The 12,542-nt window shown below is 45.8% G+C and overlaps 1 protein-coding gene across 3 annotated transcripts in view; it reads left to right on the top strand.

The window, feature by feature from the left end:
* Positions 1-12,542, top strand: part of MOB3B (MOB kinase activator 3B) — a 184,960-nt gene that overhangs the window by 43,266 nt on the left and 129,152 nt on the right. The window contains exon 1 of one of the 3 annotated variants that reach the window (XM_070248934.1): positions 6,645-6,806. The exons of the other annotated variants lie outside the window; for them this stretch is intronic. The gene's annotated coding sequence lies outside the window, so the exon portion shown is untranslated. Of the gene's footprint in view, positions 1-6,644; positions 6,807-12,542 lie in introns of those variants that run through there. 3 annotated transcript variants of the gene reach the window in all.

The following is a 12,542-nucleotide window of genomic DNA, read 5'->3' as shown; positions in this document are numbered from 1 at the left end:
ATTTATTGACTTCCTATCATGCACCTGGCTTTGTTACAGGTGCTGGGGTACAACAATAAACAAAACACAATCTTTCTCCCTGTATAGTTAACATTCTCCAGGGAAAGACAAAACAAACAATAAATAAAAGTAAACAGTAAAATCAGATGGAGCTGTGAAGAAAATTAAAGCAGGGTGATGGGAGAGAAAGACTGGGTTGGGTGGGGTATGCTTTACTTAGGATGGCAAAGGAAGCTTCTCTGAGGAGGTGACATTTGACCAGAGGCTTACATGAAGTGGCGAAGAGTCATGCTGATATCTGGGGTGTCAGGGTGGGTCCTCCAAGAAGCAGATAACAAGATGGGATTAGCCATGCAAGAGATTTATCTGTCTATCTATCTATTTAAGGTATGCTTTTTGGTGAGGAAGACTGGCCCTGAGCTAACATCTGTTGCCAATCTTCCTCTTTTTTTTTCTCCCCAAAGCCCCAGTACATAGTTGTATATTGTAGCTGTAAGTCCTTCTTGTTCTTCTATGTGGGATGCCACCACAGCATGGCCTGATGAGTGGTATGTAGGTCTGTGCCCAGGATCTGAACCAGCAAACCCCGTGCCGCAGAAGCAGAGCGTGTGAACTTAACCACTATGCCACTGGGCTGGCCCAAGTGCAAGAGATTTATTAAGGCAACCCTTGTGAATAAGAGCAGTGTCCAGTACAAAATGAAAATGTGGGTTTCCTTTTTCAACGTTGACATATTAAGAATTTCAAGTTGACTACAGCACAGCATTCAGCCAAGTGCAGGGCCCTTTTGACTGCTCTGCTCTGACTGCAGGGAAAATGGGGAGGGGGCTGTGGGAGCCTGGGAGAGTCATCAGGTTATAGTGCAAGTCTGACCCCAGATGAAGAAGAGAGGGGTGGTAGGAAGGTTAAGTGGAAGCACCCTAGAGTACTGTGCTGTTCTAAGAGAGTTTGACAAGGCTGTTGTGGAGTCCTTGAGCCAAAGACACCGGTCAGGTGAATTTTTTATCCCCTGGGAACAGACTTGTCTTTGTATCCCTGCCATGCTCAGTCACTGATTAGGAGTGGCTTGTGGATAACATGGCTTTGGCACACATGCACATATGGATTTCAGAGCACAACAGCTGTGGCTCTTGGTCAGTTATGCTCCTTGTAAGTTGGATGGCTGCGAGGTACATCCTCATGGCCACCACACTGGGTAATGAGCTTTCCAGGAAGAGGGAACAGCGATTGCAAAGGCTTTTGTTATGGGTTAAATTATATCCCCTCCAAATTCATATGTAGAAGTCCTAAGCTCCCATACCTCAGAAAGTAACCAAATTTGGAAATTGAGTCATTGCAGATGTAATTAGTTGAGTTAAGATGAGGTCATACTGGAGTAGGGTCAGCCCCTAATCCATTAAGACTGGCATCCCCATCCAAAGGGGAAATTGGGAGAGAGACATGCGCACAGCAAGACCACCACATGAGAATGAAGGCAGAAATTTGGATGATGCATGTGCAAGCCAGGGAACACTCAAGACTGCGAACAAACCACCAGAAGCCAGGAGAGGACCATGGAACCCATCCTTCCTGAGCGCCTTCAAAAGGAGCAGGGCCCTGGCCACACCTTGATTTCAGACTTGTAGCCTCTAAAACTGAGACAATACACTTCTGTTATTTAAGCGACTTGGTTTGTGGTCCTTTGTTATGGCAGCCTTAGCAAACTAATACAGCCCTAAAATGATAGTGAATTGGGTGTGTCATAGAAACATCCAGGAGGCCAATGTGGGTAGAGCAGACAAGTGAGAGGGTGAGTTGTAGAGGAAGAAATATCCAGGGGCCAGATCTGTAGATCATGGCTTTGTGAACCAACATTGCAACTTGGGTTTTTATTCTGAGTGTGATGGAACCCTTTACAGGGTTTAGAGAGGAGAGTGGCCTGATTTCAGTTATATTTTTTAAGTACCACTCTGGCTATTGTCTGGAAATAGAGTGCAGAGCAGAAGTGGAAGCAGGGCAACAAGTCAGGTCCATTGCAGCTGCCCAAGTAGGGGTGCTGGATTCGGACAAGATTAGTCACCGTGGACAGGGTGAGGAGGGTGGGATGTGGTGGCAATTTGAAGGTAAATTACATAATTTACTGATGGATTGGATGAGCAGTTACAGGGAAAGAGGAGAGTCAAGAATGATCTCTCTTCTGTCTCTGTTTTTTGTTTTTGTTTGTTTGCCTAGAACACTAGGAAACTACAGTTGTTATTTTCTGAGATGGAAAGGGGGTGAGGAGCTTGTCTGGAGTTTACAGGAATGGACATCTAGGTATCTGCCATGTTTTAGAAGTTTCACGTTGTTTTGCAACTTGCTTAGTCATTTTCATGGACTTTTTTCCATTTCAATACAGATATATTGACCTCATTGTATTTTGAGGGCTGCCCAGTATTTCTTGTATGAATGTGCCACTCTTGATTGAACTGGCTCTCTCTGAATGGACTTTTGGGTTGGTTCCCTTTTTTGTGTGTGATTATAAACAATGATGCTTAAATCGCGATGTTATTTATCTCTTGCTGCATAACAAAATACCCTAAAACTTAGTGGCTTAAAAACAGCAACACATATTATCTCACAGTTTCTGTGGCTCTGGGATGGGAGCCCAGCTTAGCTGGGCTCTCTAGTTCAGGATCTCTCACAAGACTGTAAGCAAGGTAATAGGCTGGGACTGCCATCATCTCAAGGTTCTACTGGGGAAGGGTCTGCTTGTAAGCTCACTCAGTGGTTGTTGGCAGGATTCAGTTCCCAGGGGACTGTTGGCCTGAGGGCCTTCATTTCTTACTGGCTATTGCCTAGAAGCCACCTTCACTTCCTTGCCATGTGGGCCTCCCCAAAGGACAGCTCACAACACGGAAGCTGGCTTGGTCAAAGTGAGCAAGCAAGACAGAAGTCACAGTCTTTTATAACCTAATCTCCAAAGTGTTCCCCATCTCTTTTGCTGTGTTTTATTCGCTAGAAGTCAGTCCTCCCATCCAGCCCTCATTCAGGTGGAGAGGATTATTCAAGGACCATAGATACCAGAAGGCAGAGATCACTGGGGACCATCTTGGAAGTCTCCTGCCACAGTAGTCCACAATAGTCCAAATAGTCCAATAGTCTGTTTGTCTGTTGATTGATTGTTAAAGGTGGATTTGCTGAAGGAAAAGGTATGCATGTTTTAAAATTTCATATGTAACACTAGATTTCTTTTCAAAAGCTTCTCTCCAGATTTCAAGGTTCATTTTGATGGGACTATTTTGTGTTGCCTGACAGGGAGAGGTTGTAGATCCTCAAAGAGACTTTGCCAAATTTTGTCAGGAATCTCTCTTCCCTTCCTGTCTTCCTTTTTCTTGCCCCTCCCAAATTTCCCAGAACAGGAAATATCTGTGTCTTGTAACAGAAATGATAGAAGGTTCTAACCAGGAGGCAGACGCCATCCCTGTCATCATGGCAACTAGTGTAGGGTATGCTGACCTGGCTTGTACCATAAATAAATGTTATTGTTTTCACCCATTTGCTGGCTTGGGCGAGGCGGGGGGGTGGGGGGGGGGCGGGTAGGTTGGGCTGATGAGGGCTGGGGAAACTCCACTTGAATCATTTCTTCTGAATCCTCGGGAGTTTCTGCTAGGCCGTGGAATAATGAGGTGTACAGTTATTTTTTCATTAGTCAGGAAATGCCTTTACTTAACCCTCTTATGTTTAGTAGGATATGGTTGGAGGAAATGCAAATTATCATCAGAATTACTGTATCTCCTTCCCACACAATTTGAGGCGGCTTTATAAAATTAAATAAATCCTAAACCTAGACTATTATAAAAATGAAACAATTGGAGTTCCAAGCGGCTGTTATCAAAAGCTTAGACTATCTCGGCAGCTTCCCAAATGAATGCCAGGGGGCTTTCTTCCCTCTTACTCCCGTGAGCAAGGTGGGTGGAGTGCGCAGCCCGGGAGAGTGCGACAATTCTGATGATGTGGAGGGAACAAATTGATGGGGTCCGTCATGGACTTTCCCTGTTTGTGGCTGGCCTCTTGGGTGGAGAAGGGGCTGGAATTCCCCCGCACTCTGCCCCCCTTTCCACCTTCAGGCCCCTGGTGTTGCCCCCAGAAGCGCGGAGGCCCTTTTGGATGTGGATCGGTTTAGGGACGAGCTCTCAGGGCAGCAGTTCCATCTCTGCTTGTGATGCCAGCTTGGAAAGCTGCCCTTACTGGACATCTTGAAGGCCAAGGGCCTGCCTCCTTCCTGTGTGAGCAAGGCTTCCCAAACCTGGAGAGACGCCGCGTCCCAACACGACCCCGCCCTCCCCTCCCCCGGACGGACGCCTGCGCAGGTTGTGCTCGCATTTCGCAAGATCACAGCGCTCGATGAGAAAAACGTGTGCTTGGTTCAGGACAGCCCGCCCAGTCGTGTGGATTGCATTCCCTGCGGAAGTTAAGAATCCGAGTACAGTGGCCTTTCAAAGTTGAAATAAGTCAGGCCTCCTTGGCCATCCTGCCCTGGTCTGTCAGGTTTTGTCTTTTTCTAGAAGTCACGCTGGGTTAGGGAAAATTAGGGGAGACCAAGTGAGGACCAGCTCCTTGTGTAATCGCTTTCAATTTTTAGAGCCTGGGAACAGCCATCGTGTGATTTAAAATTTAAATCTTTGCAAATGCTTTGTACCTTAATCAGTTATGTAAAGATCTGCATTGAGATGTGCTAAAGGGGCTCTTAGATGCTTTTTCTTTTTTTTTTAATATGATAGTCCTGCTTGTGTGGAACTCTGTATTTTTCAGTTTTCAACTATACTAAGCCTCTGAACCTTTTTTAATTGACTAAAGTTGGTGGAAGAAATGTTTGTGGTTATTAGAGTTTTTATGGATTCCTAAAGCACTTTTTTCCAGAAAGAATTTGAGTCATCTGGCAATTATATAAAATCAAACACTATCTAAGCTCAGGGAGTTGCCTACTTTTTTTTTTTTTTCAGAATAAAGTGCAGTTCAAAGAGAGAGTAGGAGATGGTAGCAAATACCTATTTTGGTCTATTGCTGGCAGGTGCCGTTTTCTCAGGAATGATGACTGTGTTTCTGTTTTTCCTCTTCTGTTTTAGACCAAATAGAGGAAATCTCTAATGGAGGCTTTCTCAACAAGACACAGTGATGAATGTAGAATCTTAAATGAAAAAGAAGTCAGTGGATGTGGCTTCTGTGCTTGGACCCAAAATAAAGCGCGTCCTCACCGCGGGGGTTTGGCTCAGCGCGCAGCCGCGCCGGCCCTTGTTTTCCGTGGCTTTGCTGGAGCAGAACGCTGCTCCGGGCAGAAGTTCCCCAGCCCTTGGAGGCTCTTAAGGACCTTTTTTGTTTTTCCTGTAGCTTTTATTGTTTTTAAGAAGAGTGGGGTCACCCTCACTTGTCATTAAAGAATAGTGTGGGAAAAATAAATAAAACTACCCAAAGAATAAAACAGGAAAAACAAAAACCACTCCCCTCAGTGAATGAAAAAATGAACAGCCATCATGCTCTTGTGGAGTAACTGTTTCCATGCAAGTTGATGTAGAAACTTTGAGAAGATTTTTCTCTCTGATTTTTGGTTGTCTTCTATTTTTAACACTTTTGGCAAGTCTGCACATTGTGGTTACATAAGAAAATCAGAATTAAGATATTTGGTATGAAGAAAGTACCCCTTGACTCAGGCACTGCTGTGAGAGAGCTCAAATTCCCGTCATAAAATAATAGGCATGAATGGCCAATGAACACAGGCTTTCCGGCCAGCTTCCTGAGTGCTCCCTGGAGAAGCCTCTTAAACCAACTCCTGCCCTCCTGGAAGGCTTCTCTGTCTAGTGGCTGGAGGAACTGACCAGGGAGAGCTCCTGCCGTTCCTGGCTCCCAGAACCGGGCAAGGCAGCTCAGCCTTTTCAAGAATCGCTGATGGTTACTGCTCTGTACCAGACCCACCGCTCACCTCTTTTTACCTACTTTCTTATTCCATCACCACCACCATCCTTCAAGGTGTAATCTTAAAGAGTGTTTTTATAAGAGGAGAAAGTAGAAAGCCCACAGAGTTCCCTGTCCGGAAGGGGGCACACACACATAAGTGAGGATGTTAGTGATAAGAATTAAAAGCTAATACCTATTACATGCCCATCAACAGATGAATGGATAAAGAAGTTGTGGTATATATATACAATGGAATACTACTCAGCTGCAAAACAGAACAAAATCATCCCATTTGCAACAACATGGATGGACCTCGAGGGAATTATGTTAAGTGAAATAAGCCAGTTAGAGAAGGATAATCTCTGTATGACTCCACTTATATGAGGAATTTAAAAATGTGGACAAAGAACAGATTAGTGGCTACCAGGGGAAAGGTGGGGTGGGGGGTGGGCACAAAGGGTGAAGTGGTGCACCTACAACACGAATGACAAACATTAATGTACAACTGAAATCACACAAGATTGTAACCTATCATTAACTCAATTAAAAAAAAAGCTAATACCTATTACAAACTTACCTTGTGCCTGGTGCTGGGTCAAATGCTTTATTTGGATAACATCATTTAACTCGCATAGCAACACTACGAGATAGATAATTTTATTATGAAACTAAAGTTTAGCGATGTTATATAATAAGCTCAGGAGCCCACAGCTCTGAAAATGATAGACTGCGAGCCAGAATCAGACTCACTTACTTAACCACCAGTCTGTACAATCCAGGGGCCACAGACACAGAACGCAGGAGCTGGTGGTTGAACCGGGCTCTCTGTCGGTGGTGTAGCTGGTAGACGAGTTGGCGGAAGGGTCACACTCTTCATCCCCAGCGTGACTCAGGTTAGTCCTCTTTCTCCCTAAGGATTTTTTCTGTCTTTCTTACTGCTGGAAATCTAGCTCTTCAAATGGCCACATTTCTGTCCTGCCCACTCTCCTTGGTAAATGACTGTTGGCCCACGGACCCCTGGATATGCCAGGCCTGGTATGCAAAGCTGCCCAGCTCAGGGAGTTAGTAAACGTTGGAGTGCGTCGGAGTCAATGACCTGCCTCTGCATTTTTAATAGCATCCAGGTGAGTTGGGTCTTCCGGTCATTTCTGAGGGTGTCCCGGGGATCATGATAGTCGGTGGACAGATGGTTCAGAGTGAGGAGGCGTTGTATCTTTCTTCTTAGCAGCCACCCACCTCCACTGGAGTCTCCAGAGCTCAAGAGGAGAAAAATGACAGAGGAGAAAAGAACAAACGAGAGGCAGTGCAGGGGAAGAGGGTGGAACTCAAGAAGAGCAGGTCAGACCCATAAATATTTGTTGAAAAGCAAGGGTTCAAAATGGAGTGGAGTAAGAATGAGTAGAAACAAGGCCAGATTAGGGGAGGTCAGGAGAGGAGGCGAAGGGGTGGGCTGAACCTTCCCCGAGGGGCAGCTGGTGTTTGAAGCCTGCTTTGATGGCCCCGAAGGGGCTGACAGATGGGTGGGTGAGCCATGATTATAGACAAGCCAGAAGTTGGGGGTGAGGCATGAGGATAACGAATGATTCAGACTGTTTTGGTACAGAGGAGGGGTTCCAGATTCAGAGCTTTGGGGTAAAGGAGAGAGAAGAGTCACTTCCTTCTGGTGTAGTCGGGAGAGACTGCTAGGAGGCAACGGCAACTGTCCAGGCCTTGAAGGCTAAAAGATGATGGCAGGTGGGTGGCACAGAGATTAAGGCACTGACAAGTGCGGTGGGCATTAGGGATCCAGTGAGTAGTCCGATTGATAGAGCCAACCCTGAAGGTCCTCGGGGATGGGGGGGGGGGGGGTGGTCTCAGTGGCTGTTGGGAGGGGTACACCAAGAGTGAGAGTGCTTCTCCCTGCTTAACCACAAAGGGAGAATTTTTATCTGTTTTTATGTAATTGGGTCCTGCATAAGACTTCATTAGGGGGAAAAAAGGGCTATGCTGATTTTAAAAAATGGCTTAAAAACCGCCAGGGGGATTAAAAAAATGTATATATGATTTGAGTGGCAGTGTTGAAAGAGTTAAGTTGGGGACAGTTCTGAAGGACAGTTAGGTGTCAGGTTTGCATAAGCGGTGAAGAGATCCATTGGTTGGTGCAAAGAACAGTGGCGCCCAGGGTGAGGTGCTGCTCTCAGCTCCGGTCTGTCCTGACTGTGGGCCTCACCCCACTTCTCTGGTCATTAAGTGTGTTTGTTTCTGTTTTTGTATTTAATTCGTTAAGAAGTTGAATTTTTTAAGTTGTTTTCGAGGGTTGTTCCTGCTATAAAATCCTACTAGCAAAGAGCTTGCGTTCAGGCCTCCCCAGCATACACAGAGCGGGTGGGTGGCAGGATGATGGCTTGAGGAGAATGAATTTCATGGTGGTCAGGATGACTGGGGGAGATGAGCCACGAGGCCAGCTGCCGTGTCCCCGTGCGAAGGGGTACAGAGGTGGATGCATATATGCAGAAGCCCAGGGCTGGACACCAAAGTCACAGCACAGAAGGAGAGTTTGCACTAACGGAGGTGATACGATACATTTTCTTCTCATATTAGGGAAAAAAGTCCCCCAAGCTGATTGACCTTCTCTCTTCCCCATTATTTTTCCTTTGAGGTATACTTTTAAACTTTTTTTTTTTCCTAAAGATTTTTGTTTTCCTTTTTCTCCCCAAAGCTCCCTGGTACATAGTTGTATACTTTTAGTTGTGGATCCTTCTGGTTGTGGCACGTGAGACACCACCTCACCATGGGCTGAGGAGCGGTGCCATGTCGGCGCCCAGGATCCGAACCTGCCAGGCACTGGGCCGCAGCAGCGGAGCGCGCAAACCCAACCACTTGGCCACAGGGTCGGCCCCATAAACTTATGTTTTAAACAAAGCACACAGGTAGAGGTCTTTGCAGGACCATGCAAAGATCTTTACAAGGTCTTACCATGAGTTTTTAAACCTTCTGAGTCTGGGCTTGCTTCCAAAGGAGCTGAGTTTTCCGTGAATGCTGGAAAATGAAAACACGTGAGCTGTTTAGATTGGCCTGGGGAGCCACGTGTCCAGTGGCTGCTGTGGGTCTTTGCGTGAAGTATCTCCGTCTTCTGGAAGAGTTTCTCTGGTGGACGCTTTCTCCTCATGATTACGGGAGCATGGCCCTCTCGTCCGGACGAGGAACTCTTGATCTGTGTGGTATTTGATCAGCACAGATCAAATGATGGAGTTCCCGATTGCGCTGGGTCCTGTGTTAGGGGCGAGTGCTGCAGTGAGGTGTGGGGTGCGATCCCGGCCCTCCCGGACTGGTGGAGGGACCCGACATGCGAGTGCAGAAGTCCAGGGGGGCGCGCGGTCACCATGTTGAGTGTGAGAGTGAGCTGCGTGCGCGATGCGGGCGTCACAGGACAGGGATGATTAGCCGTGCCTTCCTCCTACCTCCCTTCTTCCTCCACCTCGTTCCCTTATACTTAACCAGAAGTTGAAGTGAACCCGGGGAGCAGTTTGAGGAAGTGAAGCTGGGCAAGGGAGAGGCCTTATCGTGGTGGAAGTGTTGAGATTCCCCGTGGAGAACACTGGGGATATCATGGCCCTGGGCGGTAGCCACCTACAGGGACTGTCAAGCCTAGTGCTCACTGACTGACTGCTTTGGAATGTTTACAAACGCCTCACAGATGAGGGGGTGCTCTCACTCTCTGTGCCTGTGGCTGGGCAGTGACTGGGACAGAGGCTCCCAGTGACTTGGTTGTCTCTCTTGTCTGAGAAGACTCTTGAGAAGACTGGATGGCTGGAAGTAGACACAGACCTTCTGCAGATGAATAAGTTATGTCTTAAACGGTGCTGTCCTTGAATTGATGTCACCATTAGTCTACTAAAAAACAGCTAGCTGACATAGGTGAGCCAATGTGGACAACCTAATGTTGGGGTCTTCAAGAGGGTCCCCAGTGAACAATTAATACCCCTCTTCTCTACGTGACTTCTGAAGAAGTTGACTGGAACAACAGCAGCAAAAAACAGATATCAGGGGCCGGCCCCGTGGCCGAGTGGTTGGGTTCGAGCGCTCCGCTGCAGGCGGCCCAGTGTTTCGTCGGTTCAAATCCTGGGCGCGGACATGGTACTGCTCATCGAGCCACGCTGGGGCGGCATCCCACATGCCACAACTAGAAGGACCCACAACTAAGAAGATACAACTATGTACTGGGGGGCTTTGGGAGGGAAAAGGAAAAAAATTAAAAAATCTTTAAAAAAAAAACCAGAAAAACCAAAAAAAAACCAGACATCAGCTTTATTACTTATAGAAGCCAGATTGGAGGACAGAGCTCCAGGTCTGTTAGCGAAATGAGCCTGCGGAGTACTAAACCCTGTATTTACCCATCTTTTCCCGTATAGCACTGGAGACAGCAGGCTTCCTGCATTCCTAGGGGAAGTAGCAAATGGCACACTCCCTTAGGGCAGGCAGCTCCCAGGAGGGAAGGCTGAGCCAGCTGAGCCTGTCCAGTTGATTTTCTCAAATTTACTAATTAAACAAATTAGTCCCTCCGCTTCCCCTGAGGCAACGTTAGTAAAAGGTCAGAGCAAGGCCAGTTGTGTACTTAAGGGAAAATTCTTCCTAATAAAAACCAGGAGTGGAGAAATGGAGCTCTCCTCCAAAACTTTGCAAGATTTTATACATTTTGAGGGTCAGGTGTTCAGGTCTTATGGGGAATAAGTCAAAGAACAGACCAGGTTATGGTTGGGATCCCTATTGGTCGTGAAGCCACGTAAAACCTGATAATTTGAGAAATCTGGATTAATAAATATAACACCTGACATGTGCCCATCTCTACTTACGTTATCTCACTTATCCCTAAAATACACTGTGATATTAGTATTAATATCCTCCTTTAACCGAAGAGGAAATTGAAGTACCAAGAGATAATATTCAGCCCAGGAGGGTATCTCGTTGCGGGCAGAGTCTAGACTCCAGCCCACATCTTTCTGACTAGGGGTAGGGCTCCCTCTGGTTCTCCAGGTGGCTGTATCCTTTACAGTTACTAGTTTGATTCCATTTTATTTCAGTCCCCTTTTTTAGTTGTTGTGGACGTGTTCAGGAGTGTTGAGAGGATAGCATCATTAATTATTTGTTTTTCTTTTCACCTAGGCACATTGGAAAGCTCCCAGGTAGATGGTTGTCTTTTCTCTCTAGAGAGTGTCTGGGGATGCAGCGTTAACCCTCCAGCCATATCGCTATGTTCTGATAACAGGAATAATGTTCTAATCAGTTTAGAGATCATTGCTGAGTTATAACTAAAGTGTTATATTAAATGAAAAACATTTTAAAATTTAAAATGAAAAACTTGCACTCCGTTCTAAAAAGTGTTTGCGGGGTTAGTGGGAGGCTGTGGGGGATGTAATTTGCCCCTGGAATATCCGAATTCATGAGATAATATTGGACTCGAGTTTATGATGTGCAAAAATACTGGAGCTCCCTCACAATATTAAGTGGGTTACAGATGTTGGGGGGAATACTGACTCTTTATCAGATCACCTAGATTAATATTATTTCCTTTTGCCTGGAATTAGAAGTTCATCCAAATTAAGCAGGAAGGAAGCGTATGATTTCTTTCTCTCCCCCTGTGCAGGGCTCCCATTGCCACGCCCTCGCCCCCATCTGTTACTCATAAACACTCATTTGCATGGAAGCGAATCATTTTCCATTACTCATTTCATTTCTTGGTTTTGTGTCAAAAGTTGTAGTTCCCTTTCTTACCAGCCACCGTGTCAATATCTGTATAATGGTTCTGCATTTATGAGGTGCTTTCACAGGCAATATCTCTTTTAATTGTCACAATAACCTTGACAAGTAAGCACCATAATCTTTAAAGAAGACAAAACTGAGGCTCGTAAAGGATGTCTTGTCCAAAGACATAGCCAGTTAGAGTCATTGCCAGGACCTGAATCTGTGTCTCCTCACTCCAGACCACAAAGGTTCAAGAAATCTAAGTCTTTGAGAGAGACACATGACCCTGTCCATAGGGCTAGGGCTGCGTTCTCCCATCCCCTTCCCTAACCCCTTAGAGATGCCCTAGAAGATCCTCTGTTTTTTGTGAACGACCCAACGTCTAAAGAGGCAGTCCTAAACTGGGGTTGAGACCTTTGGAGTCAGCTTCTTTACTTACAGGTTCTATGACCTGGGGCAAAGTTGTAATCTCACTGGGTCTCAATATCCTTCAGTGTAAAATGGGGATAATGGTAATACCTAACTCATAGGGTCGTTGTGAAAAATTAAAATAAATAAATGTTATTGTCATATAATTAGGTTGAGTAGAATTTTAAGCATTCTAAGATAGGTTCTAGGAGGCTGTTTGGTCTCTCAAGAATCTGACTCTCTATTAAAACTTGCATCATGATATGATTCAAATGATGATGACAATAATAGCAACAACCACATTACTCAGTACCTACAATGTTCCAAACGTTTTACATATACACACTTGAATTCTCACAGCAGCCCTCAGATGCTGTGCTCTTAGCCACCCGGTATAGGCCTCTAAATCTTGCCTGTGGTTGGCATCCATTTTACCCACTCCCCCAGCTTAAAATAGCACTCTTTTGAAAATTAGAACAGTATTTTACGATTTCCAGTCT

Source organism: Equus caballus, chromosome 23, assembly GCF_041296265.1.
Source record: "Equus caballus isolate H_3958 breed thoroughbred chromosome 23, TB-T2T, whole genome shotgun sequence".
Classification (NCBI taxonomy): Eukaryota; Metazoa; Chordata; class Mammalia; order Perissodactyla; family Equidae; genus Equus; species Equus caballus.
This window is presented reverse-complemented; position numbering and strand designations above follow the sequence as displayed.